Here is a 15388-nt window from a genome sequence, read left to right on the forward strand (position 1 = left end):
TAAGAAGGCCAGAGAATAGGCTATGAGGAGGTCTGAAGCTACCGTTCCTTGAGGACTGGCAGGTTAGGTGAGCAGATCTCTCTCAGAGGAGTCAAGACTTTGCTCTACGAGAAAAACCCTTTACTCTGTGGTAATTTGCCACCATAACATGACAACAACAACAACAACAACAACACTGTTCCAAATGGTGAGCTCTTGGCTCCCAAAGTAAAGAAGGCCACCACTTTGGATCAGCTGCATTGAGAGACTCAGTAGCATCCATGAGAGGCTCTAAAGAAGTCAGATGCGCCAGAAAGCCAGAGGACTAAACTAAGGACTAACTATAATAGTGCCTGAAGCCCTGGAGTTTTCCCCGAGTTTCCACCAGGGCGAAGCTATACTTTCCTCCTAAAAGCATTCTCTCATTCGATCTCAGTCTGAGATAGCAGTGGGACTTCAGTAAATGACAGGCCTTTTCAGTGTGTGTCAGGAAACACATCGCACTGCCCTCTTTTCGTGCCATATTCTCTTTCCTGGGCAGTGAGCAGCATTCTCTATTTCTCACCACTGAGATTCTCATAATTGTCTCCCCCCACTGCTAAACCTTTTTCCTGACATTTCATTCCAGAGACCTGTCAGATGAAGACAGACTTCATATGTCTGACACCCAGTTTGTGACCAAGCTACACATGCCTGCCTCCCCCTCTTCAGGGACATGGAGTTGCCTGGAAACACATGCCCAGATTGCTCACGGGAACATTCCAATCCTGTCAGGCCTACTGCTGATTATCCCTCATAGGATGAGGTCACTGATTGTATGTGCATCTCTACACAGGTTTCACTGGTGCTTTGATTACAATGTCTCCCCTTACTGGGTCTTGGGAAAAGCATCACAAGTGGTTCACAGCTTCTGGAACCCCTGCTGTACACAACGGTCCATTGAACTCAGTTTTAGGGCATGATGGGGATAGGGAAGGTAACATGCTAGCAGAATGCAAGCTGGGAGCTGTCTCTGTTAACTGCTTATGCTATTTTAGGCAATCTTTACTTTAACCCTACAAAGTAAATAATATTATTCTTTTATTAATAAACAAGGAAAAATTTTTAGGAATGTTACTTAGTTCCTTCAGATTCAAATCTAGGAGAATATGATAGAAGGTTCTGTGTTCTTTGCACTTGAAAAGCACTATAGGGCAGCCCTGGTGGCACAGCGGTTTAGCGCTGCCTGCAGCCCAGGGTGTGATCCTGGAGACCCGGGATAGAGTCCCACATCGGGCTTCCTGCATGGAGCCTGCTTCTCCCTCTGCCTGTGTCTCTGCCTCTCTCTCACTCTCTCTGAATGAATAAATAAATAAATCTTAAAAAAAACAAACAAAGAAAGGCACTATATAAGGGCATCCCTGGGTGGCTCAGCAGTTAGACACCTGCCTTTGGCCCAGGCCGTGATCCTGGAGTCCCCTGCAGGGAGCCTGCTTCTCCCTCTGCCTATGTCTTTGCCTCTGCCTCTCTTTCTCTCTCTCTCTGTGTGTGTGTGTGTCTCTCATGAATAAATAAATAAAATCTTAAAAAAAAGAAAAGCACTATATAAGAAAAATGTGTCTAAAAATATTGTAAACAATGAACAATTATATATATACCAACTAATTAGACAACCTAGAAGAAAGGGAAAAATTTCTATAAACCTACAAATTACCAAGACTGACTCACGAAGGGACAGAAACCCTGAAAAGACTAATATAGAGCCAGGAACTTGAATCAGTAGCCAAAGAGCTCCCAACAAGTAAAAGCCTGGGGCCATATGACTTTGCTAGTGAGTCCTACCAAATATTTAAAGAGGAATTAGTATCAATCCTTTTCAAACTCTGCCAAAAACTTGAAAACTCATTTTAAGAGGCAGGTATTACCCAGACATCAAATCCTCACAAAGACATTTGAAGAAAAGAATAGTATGGATCAATATCCTTGATGAACATGGATGCAAAAATCCTCAACAAAATACTTAAATCAAATTCAATGGCACATTTAATGGATCATACAACATGATCAAGTGGGATTTATCTCTGGGATGCAAGGATAGTTCGATATAGGCAGATTAATAAATGTGACATATCACAGTAATAGAATGAAAGATAAAAATCATGTGATCTTTTCAATGGATGCAGAAAAACACTGAACAAAATTCAATACCCTTTCATGAAAAAAACTCTCAATACATTAGGTATAGAAGGAATGTATTTCAACATAATAAAGTCCATCTATGACAAGTCCCCAGTTAACAACATACTCAGTGTGAAAAGTTAAAATCTCTCCTCTAAGATTGAGAATAAGACAAGGATGCCCACCTCTTACCTCTCCTATTCAGCACAGTACTGAAAGGCCTAAACAGAGCAATAAGGCAATGAAAAAAAAAAAAAAACTGCATCTAAAAGAAAAAGGAAAAAGTAAAAAAAAAAAAAGAAAAGAAAAAAAATTTTCTCTGCAGATGACATGATTTTATTTAGAGAAAATTGTAAAGATTCCACCAAATAACTGAACAAATAATGGATTTGGTAAAGTTGAAGGATTAAAAAAAATCAACATACAAAAATCAGTTGCATTTCTGTATAGAAATGAACTAACTGAAAGAGAAATTAAGAAAGCAATATGACTTACAACAGCATTAAAACAACGAAATACTTAGAAAAAATCAAAAGACCTGTATACTAAAAACTATATGATATTGATAAAAAAAATTGAAGAAGTCACAAATAAATGGAAAGATATTACATGTTCTCAGATTGGAAGAATAAATACCATGAAATGGTTATATGTAAAGAATACAACTTGATGATTTGATAAACAAATGCATTGTGGAATGATTGTCAAAATTATTAATATATCCACTGCCTAACTCAAAGCAATTATAGATTCAATGCAATGTTCATCAAAATTCCAATGGCATTTTTCACTGAAATAGAAAAAGCAATCCTAAAACTTGAATGGAATCATGAGAGACACTAAAGTCATCTTAAGTAAGAACATGGAAGCATCACACTTCCTGATTTCAAACTATTTTACATAACTACAGTAATCAAAATAGTATCAGTGGAACAGAATAGAGTCCAGAAATATACCCACTCATATATAGTCAACTAATTTTTGACATGCATGTCAAGAACACACAATGGAGAAAGGTTAGTCACTTCAATAACTGATGCTGGGAAAGCCGAGATATCCATATATAAAAGAAAGAACCTGGGCCCCTGTATTACCACTAACAAAAATTAACTTAAAATTGATTAAGCTCTTAAATATAAGATCTGAAACTGTAAAACTTCTAGAAGGAAACATAAAGAAAAAGCTTGACATTGGTCTTTTCAGTGATTTCTTACATAAGACACCAAAGCAAAGACAACAAAAGCTAAAATAAATGAGGCTGTATCAATCTAAAAACACTTCTGTACAGCAAAGAAAATAATAAATTTAAAACAGAACCTAAAGAATGAGAGAAAATGTTTGCAAACCATATCTGATTAGGCATTAATATCCAAAATATCTAAAGAACTCACACAACTCAATAGTAAAAAAAGCGAATAATCTGATTACAAAATGGGAAAAGGACTTGAACAGACATATAGGACAACGTACAAATGGCCAACAGGTACATAAAAAGTTGCTTAACATCACTAATCATCAGAGGAATGCAAATCAAAACCACAATATGATATCACTTCATAGCTGTTAGGATGTGTATCAATAAAAAACAAGAGATAAACACTGTCAAGAATGTGGAGAGAAGGGAACCCTTATAAACTGTTGGTGGAAATGTGAGCTGGTACAGCCATTATGGAAAACAGTATGGAGGTTTCTCAAAAAATTATAAAATAGAACTAACATAATCCAGCTATCCTACTTCTGGGTATATAATTGAAGGAAATAAAATCCGTATCTCAAGGAGGTATCTCCACTGTCACAGTCATTTCAGCATTACTCACAGTAGCCAAGATATGGAAACAACCTAAATGTCCTTGACAGAAAATTGGATAAAGAAATTGTGATTGATATATATATAGTAACCCCATATATACATATGGGAATACTATTCAGCTATAAAAAAGAAGGAAATCCTGTCACTTGTGACAACATGGATGAATCTGGGGGGCATTATACTAAGTGAAATAAGCCAGACACAGAGAGACAAATACTATATGGTATTACTGATATATGGAATATAAAAGGAAAAAAAAAAGCCAATTTCATTGAAGCAGAGAATAGAATGGTGGCTGCCAGGCATTGGGGGAGGTGGAAACAGGAAGATGTAGGTCAGGTCAAAGGGCACAAACTTTTCAGCTGGAAGAATAGGTTTTGAGAACTTTAATGCAAGGCATGGGGACCATCGTTAATAATATGGTATCATGAGCTCAGAAGCTGCTGAGGGTAGATCTTAAACATTCTTACCACACACACATACACACACTAAGAGTGAACTATGTCAGGCAATGGATATATTAATAATTTTGACAATCATTCCACAATGCATTTGTTTATCAAATCATCAAGTTGTATTCTTTACATATAACCAGACCTGTCAATTATTCATTAATAAAGTTGGGGGAGAATTAACTAATCTTAAAAAACTGTACATAGGTGACTCTATAAAGGAATGAAGGAGAGGCATGGAGAAAACACTGTAGGTTCCTACCCAAGACAACCTTTACTCTTGCATCATCTCTCATGATTACCACACCTTCCTCACCAAAGCACATTAGGTTTCCTGCCGTCAACCCAGGATCTTCATAAAAATGGAAAGGAAGAAACAGTGATACACTTTTGTTGTCTTCTCTGACTCCCAACTTGTTTCCATGTAGCTGATGGCTCCCCAGGACTTTTTCACCAAGGTCAGCTTACAGGCTGGGTTGCCCCAGAGCCATCTGTGGCTCTGATGTAGACCTCGTTTCTTTCTTTGCTTCAGCAAACATTTACCACATAACTCCTCTGTTTTAGGATGGAGAAATGAATAAGACACAGGTACTACTTACCTAGTTAGGATACTTTATACTCTATGTGGGTCAGATAGTCAGCTTCTGACATCTGGAATATTCACAATTATATAAATGTGCAAGGTTGTTTGAAGATGAGCAAAGATTTGATCTTCACATGTGCTAGAACCTCTGCTGGGAATAGGACTCCCTGGACACGTTGGTTTATGAAAGCTGAGGAGCCTGCAGGTGAGATTATCCTGCCCTCCTCTTAACTACCCAGGACTGGCAGCGGTGCCAGAGGGGGCTGGGCTATGGCCTGGACATGTTATGTTATTTTTAATAGTTATCCACAAAGTTGTACCTACATGGTAATCAAGATGCAAAGGAAACATTTAGTGAGCTGTCATAATGATTTCAAATACCCACTAACAGCATGAAAATACAGTAAGAGACTCACTTTATAATGGGCCCAATTTTTTTTTTTTGAAAGTAGGCTCCACTCCCAATATGGGCCTTGGACTCATCACCCTGAGATCAAGAGTCACCTGTTCTTTTTTTTTTTTTTTTTTTTTTTTGGTTGGGAGTCACCTGTTCTAATAGCTTAAGCCACCCAGGCACCCCACAATGCTCCCATTTTGGTAGAATCATGTCTACCAAAGCTTTTCGTCTTGTTAACCAGGTTCATTATTCAGAATAGGTTATTCCACATATGCATGAATCATCTTAGATTCCCTGTTCACAAAGATCCTTGAAAAGGATTTACTTACTAATAACTAAAGAATTTGAGTCCTATAGTTAACTTACTCTCATGTTATTAATGTAGGCATCCTTTACCTTCCCTAACTGAATTGTTCTGAAGCTAAATATAAGAACATAAGACTATAAAAACTTCTGCACTTGTCTACTTCCAGACAAGGGAGTATTCTACAAGGAAGTAGACAAGATGAGTATGGTAGGGTTACTTACCAAAGGATAGTTTTCAAAAGGCCCAATGGTTATATCATCAAAGTAATGAGATTAATCTTGTTCATCAATAATCCTCAGCAGTGCCGGCTGTTTTGTACCATTTCCCAATGTCACCCTTACTGATGCCTCAGTTTAGTGCTTGCCATGTTGTTTGTAGTTGTCTGTTCATATAATCTATACTCTCTGCGTATGGACTGTGAGCACAAAATAGATGCCAATAACTGTTATTGACTGAGCATTGACTGGTGTCAACTACTGATAGGAAAATATTTCTAACTCTAATTACATTTACTAGCTACAGTATTTTTGGTATAACGAGTTTTATAGGTTATGTGTTGTACTGAAAATTCTCTTATTAGTATGAAGTATTCTTCAATGTGCCCATGCAAATTTCCACATTCTAGTATTATAGGACTTGCAGTGTGTATTCATCCAGGCTGTGTCCTTTTACTATAGCATTTGTATGGACACTGTCCTTTTGCCATATTCTAGGTGCTTGCTTCCAGATTAAAATCCATAGTTGGTAGTAATCCCTTCTGTGGATCATTTCAGTTACCTTTCTTGAGACTTGCTCCAATAGGATTTTCTTGAGATTTAACAGGTGAGTTGTGTATCTGTAATGTGCTAAAAATAGTAAAGGTTGGTCTGATACTATTAATTTTTAGAGGCCAACTGTCTATCAGTATTATTTAACAGAACCCCATTTTGTTCAGGGTAGTGATATATGTAATAAAAAAGAATTTATTTCCTTTAGATGTAGAAGTGATCATTTGATATGATTCTGGCCAAAGATGCCATCATTGGAAGTCTCTGGAGAGAGTGTCCCTTCCTGAATAAAAAGGCAAAGTCTCCTAAGAGAGAGCTTTTGTTCTTCCCCGATTCAGGATATGAGAGCTGAAGCTGCAACAGTCATCTTATGACTATGAGGCAACATATACAAAGATCACCTTCTGCACAGGGTGGGCAGAAAAGCAGGAACATGGTGGGTGCCAAGTGGCCTCACTGAGCTGCGACCTCAGACCCCTCTTTACAAGAGACAGATCAACCACTGCACTGTTGTTTTTGGCCAAAAGTAAACCCAATTAATACCAGACAATGGGAAAAAAATTAGATACACATAAAAACCAATTCTAAGGTTCCCTGAAATACACTTGAAAGAGTAAAGGGCAAAAGGTGAAACACATTCACCCACTTCGAGCCAAGAGGAAAAGAAATGCTTCACAACACTTCTGACATCTTGAAGTAGATCAGGACATTCAGCTTTCCCCAATGCACACTGGAGGAGTGCATGAGTCAGAGAGATCTCTGAGTGGCTTGCACTGGAGTTTGATTTTCCAGTTGGGATCAGCCACTGAATTTCCTTTAAGATTAAATGGATAGTTTATGAAAAGTATACCGAATGAAAGGTCTACTAAAGGTCCTAAACCCCCTTCCCAACCACTACAACACACCAGTCAATATTTCCACTAGTATAATGTGTGAAAAATAACACATGTCCCTGCTTTAGAAATTTTTATACAACTTACTAGTTCAGAATCAAAGGCTGAGGCTGTTCTGATTTAATAGTTGTGGTTTTCCTAAATTAGACTTTACTCTCTCCCATTAAATGCTGATTGGGACAAAATGGCTCTCCATACAAGCAATGACTGCTTCCCCAAAGCAGCATGGACAACCTACATGCCTTGTGGAAGACACTGTGGAAATCAGCATATGGTGTGTGTGCATGCTTCCACATTTGTACAAGCCCACAAGCACATATACCACAGATAAATCTTGGGGATTTTTGTGCATACAAAAGTCCACAAACTGACAAATCCTTCTCCACAGTGATAATGTATGTTCTTATCCATGCTCATACATGTACTGAGCAGGTGTATGTCATTTGCATACCTATGAGTTATTGTACACATATACATACACATACACCAAGTGATAACAGACAAGGACTTGTGTCAAGTACACACAATACTCCTGACTTGTATGTGTGCATATCAACAACCTTATGTATACCAAGTGACCAGTCTCCTCTAGACTTATAACAAGACTGTACACAGAGAGTGATACACTGTTATTTTTTTTAGATTTTATTTATTTATTCATGAGAGAGACACAGACACAGAGAGGCAGAGACACAGGCAGAGGGAGAAGCAGGCTCCACGCAGGGAGCCTGATGTGGGACTCGATCCCAGGACTCCAGGATCACGCCCTGGGCCAAAGGCAGGTGCTAAACCGCTGTGTCACCCAGGCATCCCAATTCATTGTTATATAATTAGGAATAAGTTTTACCTCTTTTTCAGAGGTGAGAGTATTCATGCAGATACACACACATGGTAAATCCAGACCTCAGACATTTTCCTTGGTACTTTTGCTGCAGTCCAAAGTAGTGCCATAAGGTGATTAGAACATTAGCCAAGCTGAAACCTTCAGGCTGTGCACACCACTGTTTTCAAATCTGTTCTTTCATGTGATGTGCCAGTTGAGATTACTTCTACAACATGGTCAGAACCAACCCGGGTGGATTTATAGACTCGCATTGGTATTGGCATATTTCTGAGAATCATCAAGAGACGGCAGATAATTCTCTTTAGGTTGCAGGAATTGCTAATTCTTATGCTTCTGAGGGTGTATGTCTAAATAGGAAGGCTGCAGAGCACGAAGCACAGCTGATGTAACCAGCACGGTGTGCAGAGGAGGCTCACAGCAAGGTGCGCAGAAGAGGTTCCCACCTCAGTAGTCTATGGCTCCTAGCTAGCTTCTCTCCCTGTTTCCTAGGTGTAATAATAGCTGACTATTTTCACTCATTATGACATGCAGGAAGCCTCCTGCTGACTGGGGAGAGGGGCAAGTCATGTAGAACTATATGCTGTCAGCAAAACTGTGGTGATTATTGGTGATTGCACCCCAAGCACCCAGAACGCACTGGGCGCTGTAAGCACCAGAGGGACAACAGCTTCCATTTTCAAGGGGTTAAGTGGATCTTTTCTGTTGCCTCTGCCTTGATCAGACCTTCCTATCTCCCTCTATTTCTTATTTCTTTTTACTTTTCCCATAGTTTGTCCTGTTACAGGGAGCACAGTCACGGCAAGCACACTGTCGTTGCTGGAAGGCTGTGACAGTGTGGTTTTATTTTTTATCTTTTTAAAGATTTTATTTATTTATTAGAGACGGGGGGAGAGAGAGACAGAGAGAGAGGCAGAGACACAGGCAGAGGGAGAAGCAGGCTTCATGCAGGGAGCCCAACGTGGGATTCAATCCTGGGTCTCCAGGATCACACCCTGGGCTGAAGGAGGCGCTAAATCGCTGAGGCACCAGGGCTGCCCGAACAGCGTGGTTTTAATAACCATACTTGCCTCTTCATCCTGTGGTTCTCAAGGAGCACCCCCACCCCCATGGGTCACAGCTCACAGCTGCCAGTATGATCACCACCCTACCTGCCCTTTCCTTCCCAATGCTGTGAATTTGAAAGGCGGGGGTGGGGTGGGGGAATGGGGTCCTACTTAAGTGGTATTTTGTTTTCCAGCCTCTGCACTCTTTATTTGGAAAAATTTTCACCTTTGTAGGAAAAAAAAAAATCCTCCGAATACCACTAAGCAATCGCATATTCAAACATCTGGCATGCACGCACATATGCAACACAGCTTTAGAATTTCAGTGGAGTGTGTGGCTTTTATTTGGGGGTGATGCTGAGATCTTTATTCTGCGAGCACCCATTATCCTCTACCTGTCCTAATTATGCTATTTGTAAAAAGAACCAGCAAGAATGATGGGTTCTACTGGCCAGCAAGTAGGAGGAAATGAATCATAGCAAAGACAGCTACAAAAACAAAAACAAAACAAACCTGTGAGAAAGCACAGGTGGGTAGCACTGGTTCTTCCACACTGTATTTGGTTTAAGGGGGGTGAGGAAGAGGTACTGACTTTCTGATTACTACTCAAAAATCCTCAAATCCTGACAAAATTCCGACTACATTTGCTGCCAAACCTACTTGTGTCTTACGTTATTACCTCCTCGTGGAGTCTGGCTCACAACGTCAGCTTTGCTCTGCATAAAGCTGTTAGGAGCTATAAGTTAGGAGCTATAACTGCGTTTAATCAGTGCCTGGATTTTCCATAACTTACTGATATTTGGCCAGCTCAATTTTTGGCATATGCAGAAAGTCCGTGATGTCCATAAGGAGAATGACAACTTAACAAATCAGTAGCTTTTGGGTACTTATGGAAAGGTTGAGAACAAGCCAGCTGCTTCCTCTATTGGAGGTGATGCATGGTTAATTTATTTATTTTAGCATACAGTACACAGATGCGGCTGGGTTGTTAATTTTGCTTTGCTACCAAGAGTTACAAGGTATCAGCTATCGGCTGATTTATTTGAAATCCTCCCCGGAACGCATCAGAATCTTAATTGTTTCCTGAATTTCTGCAACAGAAGAAGAATTGATGTCACTGGAAAATGCCCTGGGTCCCTGCTGACTGCAACTAACTCCCGGTGACTGATTTCCAATGGATACAGATGAGGCCTGAGAGGCGGTGCACACAGATACACCCACGTGAGCCCAGCAGCCCAGCAATGACTAACAGAGATGAGGGGAGAGACCAAACATTTCTTTCCAACAACTCATCAAGTACACTGTTCTTCTCAACAGATGTAGCCGTCGGGGCCCAACATAGATGCTGGCAGAAACAGATGGTGCCGCGGGGCAGCTCTCTGTTCTCCACTCCCCGGGTTGGACTCTGCAAGATGGGGAAAGGGCTTGTGTGTGCGGTGTGCATGGGGGTGGGAAAGGGCTGTATTTCCAGCAGCAGGTAAAATCCATTTGTCACACCAGCTCCAACCGGGTTTTCAGCACAGAAGTTAATATCTGAAACCAATGAGGCATTCTGTCCCACCGCTGCAGGGAAGCAGGAGGAAGCCTCTTTCTAACTGTGTCCTCTGTGAGAAGGGAGGGACAGAAGAAAGGAAGGGGGTGGTGGGTCAGAGAGGCAGAGTGAGGCTTGGCAAAGAAGGAGGCAGATGAAAACACAGGCTAGGCTTGCAGGGGCTTGAAAGGCCAGCCTCTGCCTTTTAATAGTTCTTTAAAAACAAGATGGCAGGCAGGGCCGGGGGAAGGGAAAACATGAGAACAGTGTGTTTCCTTAAATACCTCCGGGGGGAAGGACTGCCACTGCCACCAGGCCACTGTGGCCACCACCACCATCGCCACTCAGATCATCGACTACCCCCCCCCCCAAAAAAAAAACTCCAGGAGGAAAACAAGTGTTTTCTTTTTCTGTTCTCAACAGAGTCTCAGCATTCCCATAAAAGCAGCCTCTGCATATTCACTCAGTCTGAAATATGAATACACACAACAGCAATAAATTTCCATTGCCTCCGACTCTGAACACTGCCAAGGTATGTGGTACAGAGAGGATTTTTATGAGCAGGCCTTCAGCTGCCAGGATCCTACCTTCATAAAGAAGAGATTTTAGTCCATTCTATCTATTTATTTTGTGTAGAGGAATCAAGGGCAATAAACCATGAAGAAATTCACTCTACCTTATTCCATTTCACACTTTTGTCAACCACGCTTTATCGAGTATCTGAATGAATTTTTAATATCATGCCACAAAATGCTTTGGTCTTCTATCATATGCTGGGACTCTATCAATCTGATAACACTTGGGAGTTCTGAGAGATACTCAGCACTGAAGGAAACAGCTTTAAAGTTTAGTCATTCTGATGGAATGTAAAAGCTTATATCAGTGACAGGTTGACAGAAAAAGCTGTTTTCCTTTCCATTTCACAGACTTCCACGTATGAACGCCATGAAACATGTCAGGACTTTCTCGGAGTCTATGAAGACAGAGATGGCATCTGCTCCCAGTGGGAAGCCCTTCTAACCAGTAATACTATAAAATTTCATGATTCTGAATTCTGACTGACATTCAAAAGGGCAGGGAGGAGGTGTTTACTATATTTTATAGAACAACATCAATTGCTTGTCTTAGCACATAAATACTGTTTTATGGTATACAATGCCACCTCAAGCATCTTTCCTCTCTCTCTTACTCTCTTATAAAAAAAAAAATTGCAATCTGTGTTAACCAAAGAGGTTTCTAATTTCCTGCTGTGGGTAGCAGGGAGCTTGTATTTGCATTTTCCCTGAAATATATACATTTCTTGACTCCTTTAGGAAGTTGTGCACAAAAAGAGAGTAGACTTCTGTTGGTTCCGAGCACGATTTATAGATGTGACACCACTACAGCAGGACACAGTGCACATGTTCTCACAACACTGCCCCCCTCCCCCAATCCCTCCTGGATTTGTCTACAAGCAGCAGTTACAGGAAGCACTCACAAAACTCAGCTCAGTAGTTTTGGTTATGGTGGTATTTTTCTTTTTCCTCTTGTATTATTATCTTAGGTAGAGAAGACGATAAACCATGTTGTCTTGCACTATAACAACGAAAAGCGGAGAGCACACAACTGTTCGTGAAAATGCTAAAGGCTCCTAGGGCCTCCCATTTCCTCTGCTTATCATCAGAGCCCCATAATGAGAGACCTCCAGACTAAAAGGCAGTAGGAACTATAGGCAAGTCATTTCAAGGGTTCAGAGAAACCCTACTCTCTATAACCCGAAGGACACACTGACACACTTAAAAAAACAATGCTGGAAGTAGTGCCTGATTTGAAAAGGCAACCGAACATCCTTCTGAGTCCACTAATTATCCTTGAACATTCCTCCTTCTCCAATGGAGGAGTCACAGTAAGACTAAAGAGCTTTCAGAACAAAAAGAACTGAGTTGTTCCTAGGAAAATGTGAGCACTTCATCACCTGGAAGTTGGAGAGATATGGGAAGATTCAAGACCGGATAAAGGACAAGTCTGGAAATGTAGGAAACTAGAATGCAAGCCAACAGTCTCTACTGATGGTGCACTGTGAGGAAGAAAGAAAAGACAATAAAGAAAGAAGACACAGTTCCCCATGCATTTAAAAACCTTTTTACATATCCCAGCAGGGGCAAAAGAACACCCAAGTGGGCAAAAACTAGTGCTTGGGAATGAAAGAAAATCATATATTCAAATGTCTATGGCCCTTCTAAGTTCATTCCTGGAGAAATAGAGAATTAAACTCAGGCTGTTATCTCCTCTTTAGATAGGACTCCAATGGCTTACAGTCACCCCTACAAAAGGATGAGGGTAGAGTGACAAATGCAGGCTTTTATACTTGGGGCATAGAAGGTGTCTAACACAGGTCAAGATACAGGCTGAGATATGGAGAGCCAGAGAGAGAGAGAGAGAGAGAGAGAGAGAGAGATTGAGATGTATGGAGATTAAGGAGAGAGAGGGTAAGTAGAAGACATGCAAATTTCCTTTTTCTTAAAAAATACTGCGACTGCTATCCATGTCACTAAGACTTCTGGACTCATTCCTGCTTCTAGTGTTTGAACCTGGGTGTGAAGATTTTCAAGCTTTCCCAAGCAGTTCTTTAAGAGTCGGGCCAGTAATCTGACATCTTTGATCTCCTTCCAAAACCTCTTTCTAAACACCAAGGTTGAACCAAGAGGACTGCGGTATCTATAGACTTAAGAGGAACCAAACCATCCGGCACATACACAAAGCTATAATGAATTTTGTATCAAAACATTCTGCCAAGCCTTCTTTCTTTATTCTTTTGTGGCTCTGCTTAGTTTCTCCAGGAGAGAAGCCCCCACAGGGAGCCCTAGAAATGCCTCCATCTCCCTTCTTCAGTTATTTCTTTTGTTGGGAAAGTGAGAGGTGGAAAACGGATGGGAGACTCTAAACTCCAGAAACAGGGTGTCTTTGGGGCATGTTTACATTTGAGGATGCTCACTGGAAGGCGGATCCTTAGCCACAGCAGGCAGTCAGACAGATGCCAGGCAGACATCCGATGACCTGATGAGAGAAAGGCCCCACTGTTTTCCAGTTTGCTTCAACATGATGTGTCAGGGGATGGCATTTACATTTGTGACATCCTCTGAGAGCAGCGGTGTGGCTTGGGATGGACGGTAGGTGGGGGGGACCCTGGCCAAGTCTCCTGACACAATTCCAAGTCTTAACATGCCTGGTACACTGCATCTCTGCCTGCACTGCAGATGGCAAGAGATTGCAGAGTGCTTTTCTTGGTGCTGTGGAAATCCTCACATCCTGCTGTCTTTTATTCATCTGTGATCATACACCCTGCCCAAGGCAATGTTCTGGCAATTCTGCAACTTCTGAGCAAGTGGCTCAATAAAAGTCCACTTGTAAATAAGGGGTTAGGGCACCTTTCCTGAGAAAGCCTAGTGCCCAGACCCACCCAAAAAGTCTCATTGGGCACATAAAACGCCTCAAAGGACAGAATTTATTAACAGTACTATTTCAACTATACATAGGCTCCATTTAACTCTAACGCTTTCATGGGAAAAAAACACTTGAAACCTAAAGGAGGAATCAACGAAAGAAAAGTATTCTCTCTTCAGGTCCATCAGGACAGTGCAAGAGTTTTCTGATGATGACTGGAGAAAAACCCAGTCATTGTTCTAACAGTTACAGATTATGAGGGATCAACTACTTACCAAGGCCCCCAAACTACTCTCAGGAGGTAAATACGATTTTCCTCCTTTTACAATGGAAGTTGAAGCTCGGCAGGTCAAATAAATTGCATACAGTTAAGAAGTGAGAAGAGGACAGCCCAGATCCATCTCTGAGTGACTCTGCAAATGTTGCTCCTTGTACATGCAAGGCTTTCTCCCACTAATTTTACAGCCATCAAAAGAGGGCCATTTATTTATTTATTTATTTATTTATTTATTTATTTATTATTTATTTATTTTAGAGGGCCCTTTAAAAAGTCCTTCTGGAAGAGCGTGCTACAGTCTACACACCAGAACACTAGGTTCAATCTCCTCCCCACTGACCCAGGAGCTGTGTGACTTTGATGCTTCAGCTTCCTTATTCAGAAATGAGATGATTTCCAGGGCTATTCGAAATGAAATAGAAAGTTTTACTCGTGAAGGCCCCTCTTACAGCACACTGCGATACGTCAACCTCAGAGCACCCCCCGAGACAGCTGACCCTACTCTGCTCGTGCAGCTACAGTGACAGCAGAGCCCTGCCAATGTCAGGAGTGGCCAGCCTCTCTGATGACCCCATCGAGGACCGTGACTTCACAGCATCGCAAATAGCATCTCTTCATAATTCTGTACTTCCTGAGTTGATACAAATGTCCTTCCTCTCTACTCTTGTTCAATTTGTTTTCTTTTAGATAAGATGTGCCAATTGCTGGGCACCCTGGAGGTGCCTCTAAAACACAACATCCTATTTTCACAGCGTGAGATCACAAAATACAGGCAGAACGTCTGGAACTTTGAGGGGAGCAAGGACCCCAAAATACTATAATGATTTATAATACCTTATATTTCACTGCTCCAGGCCAAAAATGTGTACAGAAGGGTTAGGAGTTGATGAGAAACTGGGGGTGGGGGAAGCGGTGCGGTGGGAAT

The 15388-nt window shown here is 41.1% G+C and overlaps 1 protein-coding gene and 1 long non-coding RNA gene across 12 annotated transcripts in view; one reads left to right on the plus strand and one right to left on the minus strand.

Moving 5' to 3' along the window:
• AUTS2 (activator of transcription and developmental regulator AUTS2) overlaps positions 1 to 15388 on the minus strand; it is a 1128325-nt gene that overhangs the window by 345231 nt on the left and 767706 nt on the right. The gene's annotated exons all lie outside the window — the stretch shown is intronic.
• Positions 9425 to 11930, plus strand: LOC111096181. The gene is made up of 4 exons (XR_005360509.1): positions 9425 to 9761; positions 10333 to 10453; positions 11187 to 11295; positions 11690 to 11930. It is a non-coding gene; the product is annotated as an uncharacterized LOC111096181 (long non-coding RNA).

Source organism: Canis lupus, chromosome 6 (assembly GCF_011100685.1).
Source record: "Canis lupus familiaris isolate Mischka breed German Shepherd chromosome 6, alternate assembly UU_Cfam_GSD_1.0, whole genome shotgun sequence".
In the NCBI taxonomy this organism is placed as follows: domain Eukaryota; kingdom Metazoa; phylum Chordata; class Mammalia; order Carnivora; family Canidae; genus Canis; species Canis lupus.